Source organism: Propithecus coquereli, unplaced genomic scaffold (genome assembly GCF_000956105.1).
Source record: "Propithecus coquereli isolate 6110/MARCELLA unplaced genomic scaffold, Pcoq_1.0 Scaffold36, whole genome shotgun sequence".
Lineage (NCBI taxonomy): Eukaryota > Metazoa > Chordata > Mammalia > Primates > Indriidae > Propithecus > Propithecus coquereli.
This window is the reverse complement of record NW_012149285.1, coordinates 4,506,407-4,523,879: the sequence shown is the minus strand read 5'-3', so window position 1 is coordinate 4,523,879 and position 17,473 is coordinate 4,506,407.

Sequence of the window (17,473 nt, the reverse complement as noted above, 5' to 3'; positions counted from 1 at the left end):
AAATAAGAGAGGAGCATTGTGTGGACAATAAAAGATAAATATATTCTGTATTAGTGTTTATAAAAATCAAATGTTACAAAAGAAAATTTTGAAAATGTATTTATGTACAAATCCTGTTTGTTTTTCTAACATTCAAAGATCCTACTATGACTTGAATTCTAGTATTATACTTTTGAATTTTTTTGTTATTTATTTTAAGAAACAGCTCGTATCTTTAAAGCTCTGGAATGGTGTAAATCATTACAGTGGTTTCACGTTTTCGTGGGATCAAGGAAACAACAGTAAGCTCATAAAACAGATACCACTAATTATGCAGAGGAGAAGTCATAAAGTCGCTGGGAGAAGCATGTTTTATATTCATGAACACATCATTAAAAGTTTAAGACATGCTATCAAATTCTACATTTTAATACTATACCCAACAGCATTAAACCCTCCCAACAAGAAAATCAGATTGTTTAATGATCCTTTTTTGTCACACTGGTTTTATATGTCTGCAGTTGAAGCAGATGTGGAATTTGTATTGCTGAATTTTTTTTTTAGAAAATCACTGGACAATTAAAAAATCATTTATCCTTTATATCTAGTTTAAAAAAGAAGGTCTGAATTATCTTCCAACACACGTCTTAAAGGGTATTTATTGAGGTAATAAGCCTCGATTCCATATTGTGTGTGTGGATATTTTAAATAATGATTTGGGTTTTCTTTAGAGCATAAAAAATGTAAGGGGGTCTAATAATGATCAAATAGCTTCCACTTTAATTTCTAAAATGCAAATTAAGGCTGGGAAATAAAATGAAATCAAATTTCACGAGGCAGGTATGAAAACACAAAAGTATACCCTGTCACTAAAAGAAATCACTGAGAAATCCAAGAATCATACAAAATGTTAATATTACAGACAGCAATTTTAAGAGCTGTTCATGGGACATCACAAGCATTTGCCCACACTGGCACACTTACTTAAACTGCAGCCTTTCTCCACTTGCCTACAAAGAGACTCCAGATGCTCTAATATTTTAATTTGTGTACAATTCTAAAATTTTTCCATTTGTACATAAGTAAATGCTTTGCATTTTACGATTTAAGCACATCTTGTAGACAGCTCCAGAATACACACTTTCTTGGCTATTTTAGTGGGAATTTTACATGGTAATACGCTTCAAGCTTAATCTCAAAGTGAAAGTAAAATAGAGTCGTGGCAAAATCAGAGAGAAGAGCAAAAACGCTGCAAATGAGGAAAGAAATATAAAATAGAATGGTTAGTTGTTTTGGATAAGAAATAAACCATGGGAAAAGTAAAGACGTATAGGAAGGATTTGTGCCCCAGACTATCGCCTGATGAAAGGAACCAACCCCTGCAAGGACTAGCGGAGGTTTATAATCGGGACTTGGTGAAGTCCTCGGTGGGGACAGACGTCCACGGGAAGACAGTGGGGAGCCTCGGGCTGCCCCCCTGCTGCCCGGCTCAGCAGTTTCACTTTGCTGTCATTTCACCTTCATTCGATAACTTTTAAAAAAATTTTTCCTGCATCGTGGTTGACTTCCAGTAATGAGAATGTGTAGATGAAATACTGAGAAAAAATTCTCAAGCTTTGCATTTTGGACTCACCAAATCTGGACAGACATCCTTTTACAGTTTAAAAGCTACGATATGTACTATCAAAATGCACACCAGAGTCTTGTATAAATACAAGTTAATTAACATTGAGAACTACGGTGTGAGTAACGTTTCCTCGAAACTGTAACTTTACTGGACTGCAGTGGGGGGGGGAAGGTAGGTAGATAGGTGAATGGCTGGGTGGATAGACAGATACTGAGAGATGATTATTATATGCCAATTTACCTTTTGATAACACTGTATTCAGTTTATACACATGCACACACACAACGACAATTGCTAAGTGACAGGCATTATCCTAAGCACTGAACATATATGAATTTATTTAATCCTCTTAGAAATTTGAGAGGTATGTGCTATTATTGCCCCCATTTTATAGAGAGGAGACTGAGGTAAGTTAATCTTCCCAAGGTCCCAGAGCTTGTAAACGGAGGAACTGAGATTAAAAACTAGGCAGTTTTATAGTTCGTAGAATATGATGTAATATTGGTCTATTTCACAAATCAGGTAATACATCTGCAAATTACACAAGCTTTAAATTATGATAGATATTCTTACAATAATACATTTATTTCATTAACATTTCCGAGCTGTTTTATACTATCTGAATCTCCGCTTGTGAGGGAATCTGCTGTGTTAGACATTCAAAGACCCAGTGACTTTGGCCCTAAATCCATTTAACCTGCAAACATGAAGAAATGCAGATTTGGTCCTTTAAGGTTAACTAATACGTAAATATTTTTAGCGAAACTGCTGGTATATGGACAAGCACGGGACTTTCCTGAGCTTTCAGGAATCAGCTTTTACAGATTCCGAGCTGGTTTTAATTTAAGCAGTACAAGTGAAATACAACAAACTTGGAAGAAAATACGGTCACTCATTTGCATCTCCAATTTAATAACGCCTATAATTGCTCAGTTACCAAAGTTAGATCCAAATGCTTTTTCTCTGCCAAACGCAGCTGCTCGACACAGTGAACACTGATGTGATTTTTCTGCAGGGTACATGGTTCGCTCACTGTTCTCATGATGAATAAATGATGCCATGATGCCGCGGAGCTGCGGGCCTTGCCCTTCTGTGAAAAGGGCTGCATCTGCTTATTCTCAAACATTCATGATCCTAAGGGAGTAAGACACCAGAGGCCTGTGAACGAGAGGGCCTTTTCGGACGTACAAAGCCTCGCTCCCGAATCCACCTTAACCACTGGGGAGAAAAGAGCTTTTGGCAGCAAGTTCTCCTTCAGGGAAAGACTGATAATGATCACTAAAGACATACTAGGGGCTGCTGCCTCACTCACTTCAAAGGCTTTCTCTCTTAATCAACATTAAATCATCATTTTGCCAGGGATATAGGGACAGCTGTACACAATCTATTTATTTTAAAACAGATTATAGCCAGGTCCCTCTGCCAAAGTACGAACTTCTTAACGTTGCCTGTGCTTTAATATTTTTTAACTTGGAACTTTTATTTCTAACCTAGTGTCCCAAATTAGCAGGTCTCTCTCAGCTTATGGACTGCATCATCCCTTAAAAACTGAGCTAATAATGTTATCAATTATCCAGATAATTTAAGCAATAAAACGAAATAGACCAAAACACAACTTTTGACCATCATCCAAATATTTCAGGCTGAAAATATAAAGTCTCAATTCACTATGTCATTTTGAGTGGCGTGTTAAAAGATACTGGGCCAGTGTGCTTGTCTTATTAGTTGGTATCAACCATCCGATATTTAGTCATGCCTCTTCCGTTTCTCATCTCTAACATGTAGATCATGTGCCCAACACATTCTAACTTTGTTTTGGTCCATGGCAGTGATAACCTCATCCTCCTTATCCCCTGGTGATCCTGACGAGTTGAGGAAAATTCCAAAGGAATTTTATTGCTCAATTAAAGAAAAGTTGATTTAAAAAGAAAAAGATAATGCTCCAGGGCCCTAAATTCCACCCCAGTCCGTCGTTCAGTTTTATGCAAAATAATATTAAGCTACACTATCTAAAGTTAACCAGTGATCATCACTTCAAAATTATATATATGAAGTAGGTACAATTAAGTAGATACAGTGTACATTACATACAGACAATTTCTGCTACATCGAATTATACTCAACTAATACAAAGTCCTCGGTTAGTTAAATTTGGTTCAAAATGATATCATTAACGGTATAAATGATTTTATAATTAGAGGGTGCTCATATAATGTCATTTTTTTAATAAATTTCTGAGTAGTTTATGTTTATTTTGAGTCATTCCTTACTTTGTGCTGTTCACTACATTGGAACAGCACAGAATAATTTTTGAATTTTTACTAAATTGCTTTGTGACGGTACTAGATGGGAATCAACAAATATTTCCTTTTGTCCTATAATTTGAGCATTTCTTGCTAGCAATACTTTATAAAATCTGTTATATTCTTTGTCATAAATGTAGAAAGCAAACAAAATGTAAATTAGAATTTTCTTTCTTAAAATATGTACCAGAAGATGGCATTTTATGACTCTGCAGAATCTTAGGTTTAAAAGTCCTCTTTACATAATTAAAATTTGTATTTAGAATTTATATCAAACAGAGGCTGGTGGATGCTTCTAATGTTTATTGGAGGGGACTGTTTAATTTTCTACTGTTTTCCATCATCCAGAGGAATTTCATAAATGAAAAACTGAAAAGGTGAAGAAATGAAGACCCTCAGAATAGAAGAAACTGAAGACGCCAGACAGACGGGCTGCTCTTTTCTTTGTATTAGAAAGTGCCAGCACCAGTGAAGGAGATGTCATTGCCTCTCCCTCCCAGAGCAAATAGAGCCTGGAACCCTGACTCCCGCCCACGTGCCCGAAGCTTAGGGAGACCCAGGAGAGCCTTCACACCTGCCAGTGCGGGAGGAAACCTCTGCCTCTGTCCAGATTTCGAGTGCAGGCACATTTCGTAAGTGCTTCAAGGAAAGTCCAAAGGGACTCCCGCATCGACACCATCCCAGGACAGCTCAGCAGCGGATGAATGCTAGTGTCTAACCTAGTTCAGGAGACGGGAAGCCACTTCTGGTTTTCTCTTTTTTGTTTTGCCCTTTCCTTTTCCCCCAAGCCTTCAGCCATCCTGATAAAGTTCCTAACGCTTCCCACGTAACTCTCGGGTCCTCGACCAGCCATAAATGGTGCAGTTATGAGGCAGTGTAACAGGGTGATTGAAAGCATGGGTGGTGGCGTCACACGCGCTGCCTGAGCTCCATGCAGTCCTGGCTCTGCCACCGTCTAACGTGTGCCGTCGCATGTCACTTAAGTTCTCTGATGTAAGTACTTACATGTCTGCCTGTAAGATTGCTGTGAGGATTAAATGAGGAAGCGTGTATAAAGTGCTTAGCACAGTCCTTAGCATAGAGTAAATGCTCGACAAATATTGTAGATTATCATCATCACCTCTCCATAAATTGCATTCAGATCTCTGAGGCAAAGACATAAAGGCTGCAAAATAGTTATTATTATTATAGCAAGATGTTATTTCAGCATCACTAGTTGGCATACACCATAAAAGGACAGCTCTCATTGCTATCCTGAACAAAAATGAGTATGACTCCAAACTAACACATAACTATTAACAGTCATAATGGGAGAGAGGAGGAATTTGCTTTTTAGGTTGATTTATATGAGGGTTGTGAGAGGCTGCCTTCAGAATTCCTAAAAGGACACCCAACTCCCAAGTGAAGCAATAGAAATCCTGGTGGCTGCATTCCACAAACCATCATCAAAGTGTTTATTTAGTCTAAAGGTCTAACTGGTTCATCATCTCTAGAGGGTTTATAGCTAATAGTTTATCCTTAACTTCAAGAGTTCGTATCACCAGTGGAATTTTTTCCATCGGAGTGAAATAGCTGGGTTTCAACACTGAGGAAATACATCTAAGCATTTTATGACTGAACTTCTCAGGACTTCTTAGGATCTAAGTAAGAACTCTACTTAAATGCTGTGTGATGCAAACATGTAGTCTTTATCTTCTCTTCAGATTACTCCTCAAAATATTTCTCTTAGCTATTTGTCCTTGAAATAATCTTTCATTAGCATCTTGTAATTTTCATTTTTTTAGAAATGAAGTTCTATCATTTTGTATATTTTTATAGCCAAAATTGCATAAAGTTGAAGGCAGTGTCGGGAAATATTGAAACATCAGAGTTCTAAATACCAAATGGGAAAAATTATGGACAACTACAATATTAACAAAGGGTTACTTAGCATGCCTGAAATTCAAAATCTTTGTAAGATTTTGAAGACAAGAAAATAGTTTAAAACCTTATTTAGAAGAAACCTAATGAAATAACCAGATGGGGGAAAAGTTCCCCTTAAATAGAGCATGTTAAGGCTGATTGGAAGAAATTAAACATAAAATCAATCATGTTTCCTGTCCTTTTAAGGGAGAGTATTGATTAAAGATATTGATAAACAAGTATTGATAAAGGTTATCTCCAAAGGTAACACTCCAAAAATTATCCAGGTAGCATAATCAATACACACATTATAACAACATATAAACATACGAAAGAGGCACATGGGGGCATTTTCATTGGGATAGCTTTGTTTTGGGTGATTGAACTTCTTAAAGTAAGGTCGAGTTTCCATTCTTTGAGGCAGAGTCAGCTAAGAAGTGGGCGACTGTGGCACACACTGCTTCCTCCCCTCTTTATTTTTGGTCACGCTTCCCCCAGTGTGTGGCACCCTCGTTTTGTCCCCTGCTTCTCCGCAGCACACTACCCAGAGCAGAGCTCCGACCGTCGAAATATATGCCTTGTGAGTCTTTCTACTGCGAGCTGCTCACAGCCACCTAGGGAAACATCTGACAGTCCCATTCACGATGAGTGTGACTCGCTGATGAAGTGGTTAAGGTCATATCTAGTTTAAATATTTTATGAGCCTATGTTTTAATGTGTTACCACTTCTAAGAGTTAAGGGGTGATTCCTTAATAATCAATAATTCCAAATTAATAGTAAAGGTTGAAATTTCTTGCTGGCGAGAACTGTCTGAAACTTCATGTAAGAAATTACCTACTTCACTTTCACCTAATGCTAGGCAATTGATTAGCTGGGATATCATTTTGCTACCATACTTCATTTTATTCACAGCATGTAGATCGTGTCTTAGAATGTTCTTACTTTATGTAAAAGATACTATATGAGATCATTCCACCTAAAAGAAAGAAACAAATTAAAGATAACTTACCTTCTCCAACATTTTAATGATATCTGAGGGGGAATATATTAAAGTAGAAGAATGGTTTATTACTTGATATTTTCTAAGCTTTTTATACATTGTATTTTTAGTCCATATATGACAAAATGTAATTAAAATTGTATTAAATAATTTTATCAGCAATGAAAGTTTTCAAAGTGAAGAATTAAAGCAATTACTAAGAGAAATGTCCTCTCAAAATGCTCAATTTCATGAAATATCTGTATAATTAAGACAAAAATGACATTCCAGCTTGAACGATGTGGATAATTGGCTCAATTCTCAAATTTATTTTGCACAGGTAGTCACCATCAGAATGATAAAATTATAACTATTTTAAAGATACCTCAAAAGGCTGAACCATCCAGGTCAGAAAATTGAAAACAAAGCCAAATGTTTACTCAAAATCAAACCCAGAACTTCTTTTGAAATGCACTGAAAGAGCAATCATTTCCAATGTCTTTTCACCTTCTGGTATGAGATGGAAGTCAAACTGGAAATACTGAAACGCTTTAAGAAAGGCAGTAAAACAAAAATAAGCCTTCTTGTAAGACTTCCAGATGAAAGAGTTTTGAATAAGCATTTAATCATGTGTATCCTGGCTCAAGCCAAGCTGAACCTCAAAGGTTTACCTGTGCTCATTATTTAGAATTCACAATGAAATGGAACCGCATTGTGTCTATTGGGAACACTGACGATAGGATGAAATGATCTTTGTAAGGAAACTGAATGTTTACATTAAGCCCATAGTTGCGGTCCATCTGGCAGCCGGGAAAAACAGAATCCTGCACTTCTGCCAGGCGGGGCGGAGGTGGTTTGTTTTCAACGTCAGTGTTCTCACAATCTGAGTCTTTTTATGTCTGCACAGGATTTTAAGCTTAAATCAATGTGCAAACTAATTTTCCTGGCTGGTTTTAAATGTCTAGATTTGTGTCATGGAAGACTGTTTTGCTAAAAAAATACTTTTGGAAAGATAATTGTTTAGAATATGGCAAGGACTATTAATCCAATTAAATACTATTAGCTAAAAATTATTCACCAAGTACAAATCTGATGAAAATTTAATTTAAAAATTAATTGAACTGCAAAAAATTTAACTACTGTAGTGAGTCAATTAAGAATGCCAATCTCCAATATATGTTTGATTGGCTGCCACGCTGGCAAATCAATCTGGTAAAACTCACCTTTCCTACTGCGATATGAAGATGCAACTAATAATCAAAGAGGGGGGAAAAAATCAGGATTTGCTGTAAGCAGAATTACATTTCAGAACACCAGCGTCAACTTGCCTGACATCTTAAGAATCACTGGAAATTATAAACTGAATAAACTGGCACTACCAAGAGGTAGCCCTAATATAATTTGGCATAATTCCAGAGCCGATTTTATTTCTTCTTCCTTTTCGAAGGTGACAGCACCTCTTCCCCAAGACAGGATATCCAAGCATACTGTATACACACTCTGAAAAATCATGCTTACAACTGTCACATGAAAGAATTTACAAAGTTACATTTCCACACTGTTTTGGCTTCCTTCATATCCTGACAATAACCAGACTATATGTTTCACTTGTTCTGCAGCCACATATAAATAATAGAATGATATAAAGAATAAAACAAACTGCTTTCCAAAATCGGAGCCTGTAAATCACACAGTGCAGCACGTTTTGCTTCTAAAACATCTAAACTCTTCCTGGGTGCCAGCAGAATCTACCACAGAAGAGTCACTGAATTACCTTTGCTAAGGACTGGTTAATCTTACAAAAGGAAATCATAGAAAAAAGAAAAAAAATAGAGGTCTTGGGAGTGTGAGGAGTTTATCATGCATGCAGTTATATAACATCACAAAAAAGGTGTTTTTTTAAACAAGCAATAGAAAAAGTATTCTTTTATTGAGAACCTAAACAATGAAGAGCACGAAATCAATACTCATATTCTACTGACCACTGGTGCACTGGGTCATAATTAGTATCTCTTCCAGCAGAATTTGAAGGTCACTAGCTTAGTTTAGATTTTGGGGTTTTTTTTTTTAATTAAACTCTTTTATGGAAGTATAACACCTATAGAAAGAATGCAAATTATAAGCATGCAGCACAATGAATTTTTACAATGTAAATACACCTAAGTTATCACATCCAAATCAAGAAATGACTTGTCCCCTGCATCCTGGAAGACACCCTCTCTACCCCTTCAAGCCACCACCCCATCCTCCAGCCTCATCTCACAAGATAGTTAACAGCTTAACTTCGAAGACCGGAAATTGCCTGTTTTGGAAGTTTTTACCAATGGAATCCTACAGTATATACCCATTTATGTCTGTCTTCGTTACATTATGTCTGTTAGCAGGACACTCATGATGTTGGGTTGCTGCATGTCCAAATCCTCACGTTTTTTCGTTCTTATGTAATGTTCAGTTGTATGAATATATCACATATCTACTCTACTGCTGATGAACATGTGGGTGATTTCTAGTTTCATACTATTACAACAACTAATACTGTTCTAAATGTAATCACGGTTGTCTTTTGGTGCATATTTTTGAGTATTTCTGTTACAACTGTACGTAAAGGGAGGATTGTGAGGTCACAGTGATGCCCATCTTCAACTTTAATAAATAATGCCAAACAGTGTTCAAAGCTGTCATGCCCAATTACACCCCCACGGCAGTTTATGAGAGCTCAAGTTGCTCCCCGTGTTGACGAACACTCGAAGTTTTCTTTTTCCATCTCAGTCACTTTAATGGGTATTTAGTAGTGTATCATTGTGGCTTTTCCTAATGATTAATGAGGCTGCATGCTCTTCATATGTTTATTGTCCATTTGGATGTCTTCCTTTGTGACATACTTGTTCTAACCTTTGCATAGTTTAGTTTTGCTTAAATTCTTTCACTTTTCTCTGTGTTAAGGTGGAAAATGAATATTTGTGGAAGAATAACACAGAAGAGCTCTGTGCCAAATCACATGTTGCTTCACTCAGTCCTCACAGCTCTATCCAATAGGTCTCCCTTACCCTTCTTTGTTTGTCAGTGAGAATACCGAGTCTCAGAGAGGGTAAGTAACTGATCCAAGGTAACACAGCTCATAATTATTGGAGCTAAGATTTAAATCCGGAGGTTTCTTTTAAGTTAATAATCTTGGAGTATTGAATCTAGGCAATGCTGTCATAAGCAAAGGAGTAATCAATAATAAACACTGAAGAATATTTAAAGGAAAAGATGTGACAAGTGCATTTGCATTCATTCTCACATGTCCTTAGAACAATTAATACCCTGCTGAGGAAAGAAGAGAGATTCTGCATGATAGTAAGGTCCTAACCAAGCAACTCAAAGAATCACAGAATAGAATTGCAGACTCAGAAACAAGGGGTCCATAGCCACATATACTTACAATGTTACTCATCCTTTCCACAGAAACCTGAGTGGGTAATCAGTGCATTTGACATTTCTACAAATCAGTAAGTTAAAGTCAGGAACACAAAGCTTTGACTTCACATTTTACCTACACAGTTCTTCTGCTGAAACATATTTTACTAAAGCATTCAGTAGAATAGAGTTAACTTGTTCACCTGGGTTTCCTAGGCCTTTCCATAAATTTCAAACACAGAAGACATTCTTTCAATTTAGATGATGTTTAAATGAAGAAAGAGAGAAAAGGCAGAAAGGAAATCTGTCATGTCATATGAGTGGAAACAGTTGACAGGCCAAATACATGATGGTCTGCTAGGAGATTATCTAGTTATAGAACTTTTATTATGCACATTACTGTAATCATCATGCTATCTGTCTACTTTGAACATGGTTCAAACTGGTCCCACAGTTTACTGTCAAGACAGATCCAAACAGTCCCAACTGTTGACCATCAGAGCATTCTGACTTCTGCAGGATGCACAAAGACACGGTACCCTAAGGACAAATTATAAAAACTGGAGGCCAGAATTTTAAGTTACCTAATGGCTTTTCTGGCTTTTAAAAATATATACGAATTCATGTAGTAAACATTCTATGAGGGTATAGTATGAAATTGGAACATTTTACTATTTATTTTAATATAAATTAATCCAAAGCTCACAGTAATGCCACACAAATTGCCCTGAACCTGGAAAGGAGAAATAACTTCTGGTCCTTATGAGATTTTACCTGTCTCGTTTCTGTGCCTTTGCCCGTAAATGAGGAGAGTAGAGTCTTCATCTCTAATCTCTCTCCCAACAGAAAAAGCCCACCAATTAACAGTCCTATCGCTTCCAACTGTAAGCACCAATGAAAGCCGGTGGAATGAAGGAAGGTGATTTGCTTGGTTTGCTTTTTAATCACATGTATCTGGGTGCACAATCCTGGCTCTGCCTCCTTCTAGCTGACTGATTATGGACAATTATCTCAACCACTCAAAGATCTTTGTCAATGGAGGAATGATCTTTGAGGAGATGGAGAAAAGTCTGGGGAGAGAAATAAGAAAGATTCAAATGGAAGGAAAAAAGAGAAAGCGTTCTTGCTTACAAATCTTCCCGGGTTTCCCCGGGTGGCATCTCCTGGCAAACCAGGACGGGTAATGACAGAACAATGAAACGGCGTTGAATACTGCGTATGAAGTACTCACGTGCTAAGTGCTTTACATCTTGAAAGATTTCACACACGCACACGCGAAAATGCAGTATGCCACCTGGTCTCCTAACCTCCTCCTCTCCGTAGACATATTTAAAGTCCAAACTTCTAGCCAGGTGTGGTGGCTGGCACCTGTAGTTCCAGCTAATTGGGAGGCTGAGGCGAGAGGATCACCTGAGTCCAGGAGTTCCAGGCTGCAGGGGGTTATGATCACGCCTGTGAATTGCTACTACACTCCAGCCTGGGCCACACAGGGCGACCTTGTCTCTAAAATAAAATACAATGAAATGAAATGAAACAAAATAAAGTCCAAACTACTTCATAGTTTGATACTCATATTAAAATTTTAACCATGTATGTGTGCTACTGCACTTGGTGCTTGCTCTGCTAAGGTATATTGTATATTCCCCACAATAGCAATTTCTACTTGTGAAATATCTGGCACGGTCTCAAGCAAATAAGTTTCTTCATCTGTAAAATGGAAATAATAATAGTACCTTTTTATAGGGTTGTTATGAGAGTTAAATGAGCCAATTTTTTCTAAAGTACTAGCCATCCATCTATCTATCCATCCATCTACCCACTACCCACCTGCCCACTTGCTTTCTAAGGACATCTTCTTATCATAATTATCATGCTTTGTGTTAAGCTTAGTGTGAACCCACTAGCACTTGTTAACCATAAGGATCTAGAGGGGCATTTCTGACACTAGGAAACCAGCAAAATATTAATAGATGTTCTCTTAAAATCCCTCTGAGATCAAAAGTATTTGGGAAATTCTAGATTAGACAACATTAAATTGGTTGCTTTGCTGCAGAACTCTGGATACCCTACTATTGCCATATAGCTCCTGGGAGATCATAGGGTATGTTACTACAGGATCTTATTTTACTACAGGATTTTTTAAAAATTTTATCCACCAACATAAGCTACTAGTGTCCAACAGATCATGGTTTAGAAAATTCTGCCTTTTTTTAAAAAAAAAAGACCAGACACAATGAGGAGCACACAAAAGTTGAGAACAAGTCAACACAAATATCAGACTATCAGGAGGAATCTAGAAAACAGAGGAGAGCATTTTCATGGAGACACTTAAAATGTAGCTTTCACAGGCAGGTGACTAGACCCATTGCTGGAAGCAGAAGAACATCTGTCTTATAGGGAGCTTTTGATAGGATTTTGAATTATCCAAACACAAATATGCTCAATTTAGTCTGGGCAACAGGGTGGTAGAAGAGAAGAGGCAACAGAGAAGGACGATTGATCATTTGGCTTGTGAACTGATGTTTTTCTGATACATGTTTCTCTCTACATTTCTCCCCAAATCTTTTCTTCTCTGCTTCCTACTCTGCTGTCCTCCGTGATCTACTCTGGTTCTTTCTCAACATGGGCTTCCTTTTCTTACTAAGATGCCCTTACATGTGGTGGTCAGAGGATTCAACAAAAGGCAAGAAAGCAAAAAATCAGAAAATCAGGGAAATGGATCAAAGATATTTCTGGGTGAAAGAGATTTTTCAGAGGAACATTAGAAGGGAAAAACTCCATGTAGCATAAAGTTGCTTCATGGAACACACGTTTTAAACTAGCAGCTGCGCATGCTGTCTTCTTCCTAACGCCGCGGGGCCGTCCGTCTGGATGTGGGCCAGGACAGACCGTGGCGAGGGCACCCTGAGTAGAACTGACTCATCTGTCCATACCATCCTCGTGCAGCTTTCCTCTTTTTGCTTCCAGCGCTGTATTTTCTGAACCAAACTCCCTGGGCTTTCTCGAGCACGGTGCCGGCGCTGGTTACAACCATTACGGAGAGAAAAGAGGTTAAGAGGGAGTCAGAATGTGAGTGTAAATGCATGGGCAGAATATAAAAGAATTTCCAAACCGCCTTGAGCTGCTCCATATGTTCCCGTTGCTCCGTGGCAGCCCTCAGTAGAAGCACAGTATCTTTTAGCCCGTGTATAAATTTGCTCTGTAAATTAAAATGTTGGCGTGTGCTGCCCTGGTGTTTAAGAAGGTGAGTGATGATCTCGGTGGGAGTATGTTTGTGTAGAAACGTGTCATAAAAGGTGATGTCTTGGCCCAAGCAACGCGGGGTCCAGGTTTAGCCATTTGTTAGGAAAAAAAAAAAAAAAAAACCAGAGTTAAGCATAACTAACACATCATGAGAGTAAAGCTCTTGCCAAATGTAACTTTCTTTTGAATCTGAGATGTCAGCTTTTACCTTGTGTTTTTAAGGATTATTTTTAGCATTTTCCTTTAAAGAGTCTCGCTGCTAACTTTGGTCATTTTTTAAGTTACAAACAGAGCAGTAAGTAGTGTACATTTTTTCACTGATTGAAGCATTAAAATATTATCAATTGATTATTCCCTTCCTGCACATGCATTTATTGGATAATTACGAATTCAGTTCAATATGGCATTTATTTTCTGAAATGACTAGGAATTGACAAGTTTTACGTATCCATTTATAGTGGCATTTTAAGATTTGAATGTTAAAATATTGTTAATAGATTTGAGTGAGGAATTGCTTTCTTTTAACCATTCTTCTTCCTATATCTTCTGTGTTACTGGTTTTGATTTTGCATGTTAAGTGAAATAAGTAAGTTTATGCCACTCGTCCACAGAGCTCTTTAGCGAATCACATTTTAGGGGACGCCCCAACGACAAATATCAAAAACAGATTGGCTTCATCCGACCACGTTGCTCCTCGGAAAATGGTTCCCATAGTGTTCTGATATTCTCATGCTAATTAATCTATCGTTTAAGGCAGAAATAGAGTTTATATTTCAGGCTGACAAATACTGCCACTTAGGGTGATTCATTTAACATATGTTGGAATGTCTCATCGGCTGCTAATGTGCTGTTTCAGAAGCAGCTGTACCAGAGAAACATGCTATAGATGCAGATTTTGTAAACCAAAAAGAAAAAACACTAAGGGTAATTGAAAGTATCATATGTACCTGAGATCTTCAACACAAGTTTTCCAAACATTCACTGAAGGTCTTATTGATGGTTTAATATCTCCAGGGAATGCCTAGACTGATAAGTATTTCACAGGGAAGGAAAGGAAATATTATTTTCTGTAAGGACACTGGAAAATTACTACTAAATTATTTGCTAAGTGCCAATCAGTCTGTGCTTGTAAAGACTAGGTAAAATTCCTCATGGTTTGAGCTCTGTATGCTAACATTGTAACATTGTATGTCCTCTTAGTCCAGTGGAAAATGAACGATAATGCAAAACTCAGACAAATATGTTTTGCTTAGATCAAAATTCATAGTCCCTGTATTCAAAGTGATATCTGGAAAGTTCACTTGATTAAAATCCAACAAGTTTATTTCTTAACTTCAGTGACCTCTCTTCTCTGGGCCAGTGAGTATATTTGTCCATTAACGCTTAAATAATATATTTTTAACTTATTTTGTTGATTGTTTCTGACAACAAACTGAGGCACCATCTGCCTTATTTGACCATAAATGCAGCTGTAAATTATAGCCATGAAAATAAAGTCATGATCTGAATGACACGTCGTGCTTTCTTGGCACCAAAACTTTCTTTTAATCTCTTTTATTTTACAGTGAATTTACATCAAAATAAATCTGAGTCATCATTTCTGTTAAGAGTCTCTATTGGGGGCAATCATTTTGTTTCTTTTCTCTATTCTTATTTTAGATGATATAAACTTTTTGTAAAACTCGTTTGTTTTTAAACTCTCTTGATATTTCATCCAATGGTAAAAGTTAAGATCTTAGAAGTGGAAACGACCACAATAGCAGGCCTACTCCTCAAGTATTAGAGCAGACTGAGATGGCAGGGATGCAAAGCTCTCCATGCCACCATGAAAACAAATACTTGAACACTCATTGAGATTATTTTTCAAAAGCACCTCTCTCCCTTTGCTTGTTACGGAAATGAGCCCATCCGAATGCCCACCCAGGGATGGTTAAGACACCACAGTTCCTGCAGGCATCTCTGAACCCAAAACATAAGCAACACTCTCAATTACAGGGAGGGAAGTTCTCTTGGAAGGATACAAAGACAAACAAGACAACTGCTTTTCTTTACCATAAAAATGAATAAATTAGAATTCTGTTAATGAACAGAGTTTGCTGCTTCTCTCTCTCTCCAACACTAAAATTCAAAGCCTAGAAAAGTCATTTTCAGGTGATTTTAATTGAATGTCATCAGTGTGGGACAGGATAAACTGGAAAGGCAGGCTTAAAGCACAGAGCCTTCATAAAATTAAGACACTGTAAAAAAAAAAATAAAGTGAACAAAAAAATGATAGGATGAAAAGTACGTGAGAAAGAAATCTGTGTTCAATCAGATGCATATTAGATTCTGCTCTTTTGTTTTATTTTTTATTCCACTTTTACTTAAAATTACATTTTTTTACAATTTTTTCTATTGTAAATGTTTCTAATGTGTAACAACAGAAGGTTGCTAATAAATTATAAAAGGAAAAAATATGGCAAAAATCTGACTGATAGCTTTCTCTCACTTTCAAATACTGATACAATGATTAATAAGGTAAGGCAGAGCATAAAAAGGCATAAAAGTTGAAATATTTTCTTTTCTTGCCCATTTCCTCCCTCCCCCTGCAACCTCCATCTATCCTACTTTTATTGTCTTTTAAAGTAAAGCTCATTTTTCAAACCTTCTTGAATCCTTTTTGATCAGAGCTCATTCCGCTGGCAACAGCCCAGCTATAGCTTTCAATAGAACTTCTGCAAATAGGCGCTGTGGAGTTTCTGTGTTAGTCTGAAGCCTAAACTGGTCCCTCTCTGCACTCAATATTTCCTGAATGAGAGGTGAAAGCTAGAAATTGAGCTTGACCATCCACTGAAAATGTCTGGGTTTTTATTCAGTTTTGCTGAAACACTCATTTCTCCCTTTACAAAGACAAAAATGACCATTGGTGATGAGTTGGAAGTACAGGAACTTCAGGTCAGATAATTAGAGCACTGAATGTCCCACACTGTAGCTCTTCAGAACTGCACCAGCTGTGATCACTGCTGGCATCTGGGAAGGGGTGATGGTTTACTGGCACAAAATTGGGAAAAGAACAATTATACAAAAAGAAATGCAAAATAAACGCATAGAAGAATAAGAGAATGGAATCTAAAGTAATTTAAATTATAATAAAACTTTGCCAAATACACATCTGAGGTACATTGTTTTTCATTTTACTTCATTTTTCATCCTTTGCAAATGTGAGTTTCCATTTCTTTAACATGGGATATCAGAGTTTTAAGTAAAACCTAAAACAAAATTTAAAAGATTTAAAGTATTATAATAAGGAAGATTCAAAATGTGATGGGAAAAGGAATTACCGACTTCTTCCACTGCAAAAAAAAAAAAAGCAAATATTCAAAATAATGACTGTGAAGAAAACCACAGACCGAGATGCGTTCGGGAGCAGCACAGAGCTGTCGCCTCTGCTGTGCTCACATCTGTTTCTCTTCCACGGTCTAACAGCCGGGCAGGTGAGTTATTCTCAAGAAACAGCCGTGGGACACTGCCATCCCAAGGGTGACACAGCTTTCCGACTGATAAAATAACTGCTGTCTTTTTCCATTTGTCAGGAAAGACATATTGTCCATGGATAATGTGTTTTCAATTTGTAATTTCACTCGCATAAATTTTTCCTAAACGTACAACTATCTGTCTATTAGCAACTAACAAAGGACAAAATAAATAACCAGCCCAAAAACATTAACTTAAAAACTTAGCGTAAGAATATTTGTTACCATGGTCCTATAAGTTCAAGGCTGTAAGTGGATTCTTCATATACAGTCAGATTTGTGCTAGGATAAAAAAATTCCTACTTTGCATGATGTACTTATTTTCTGGTGTTCTACAAAGAGCATCAGGACTTTGGGGTAGCTTTTCACCTCAATGAGTTGGGGAGGTGCTAGCATGAGGGTTGATTTAATTAATTTTATTAATTTAAGGACATATTAATTTAAAAAGAAACTTACCTTTCTGTCCAACTGATGACAATGATGGAAGAGGATAGTCTAACCAAGAAATAATTAGACACGTGGCGCCCA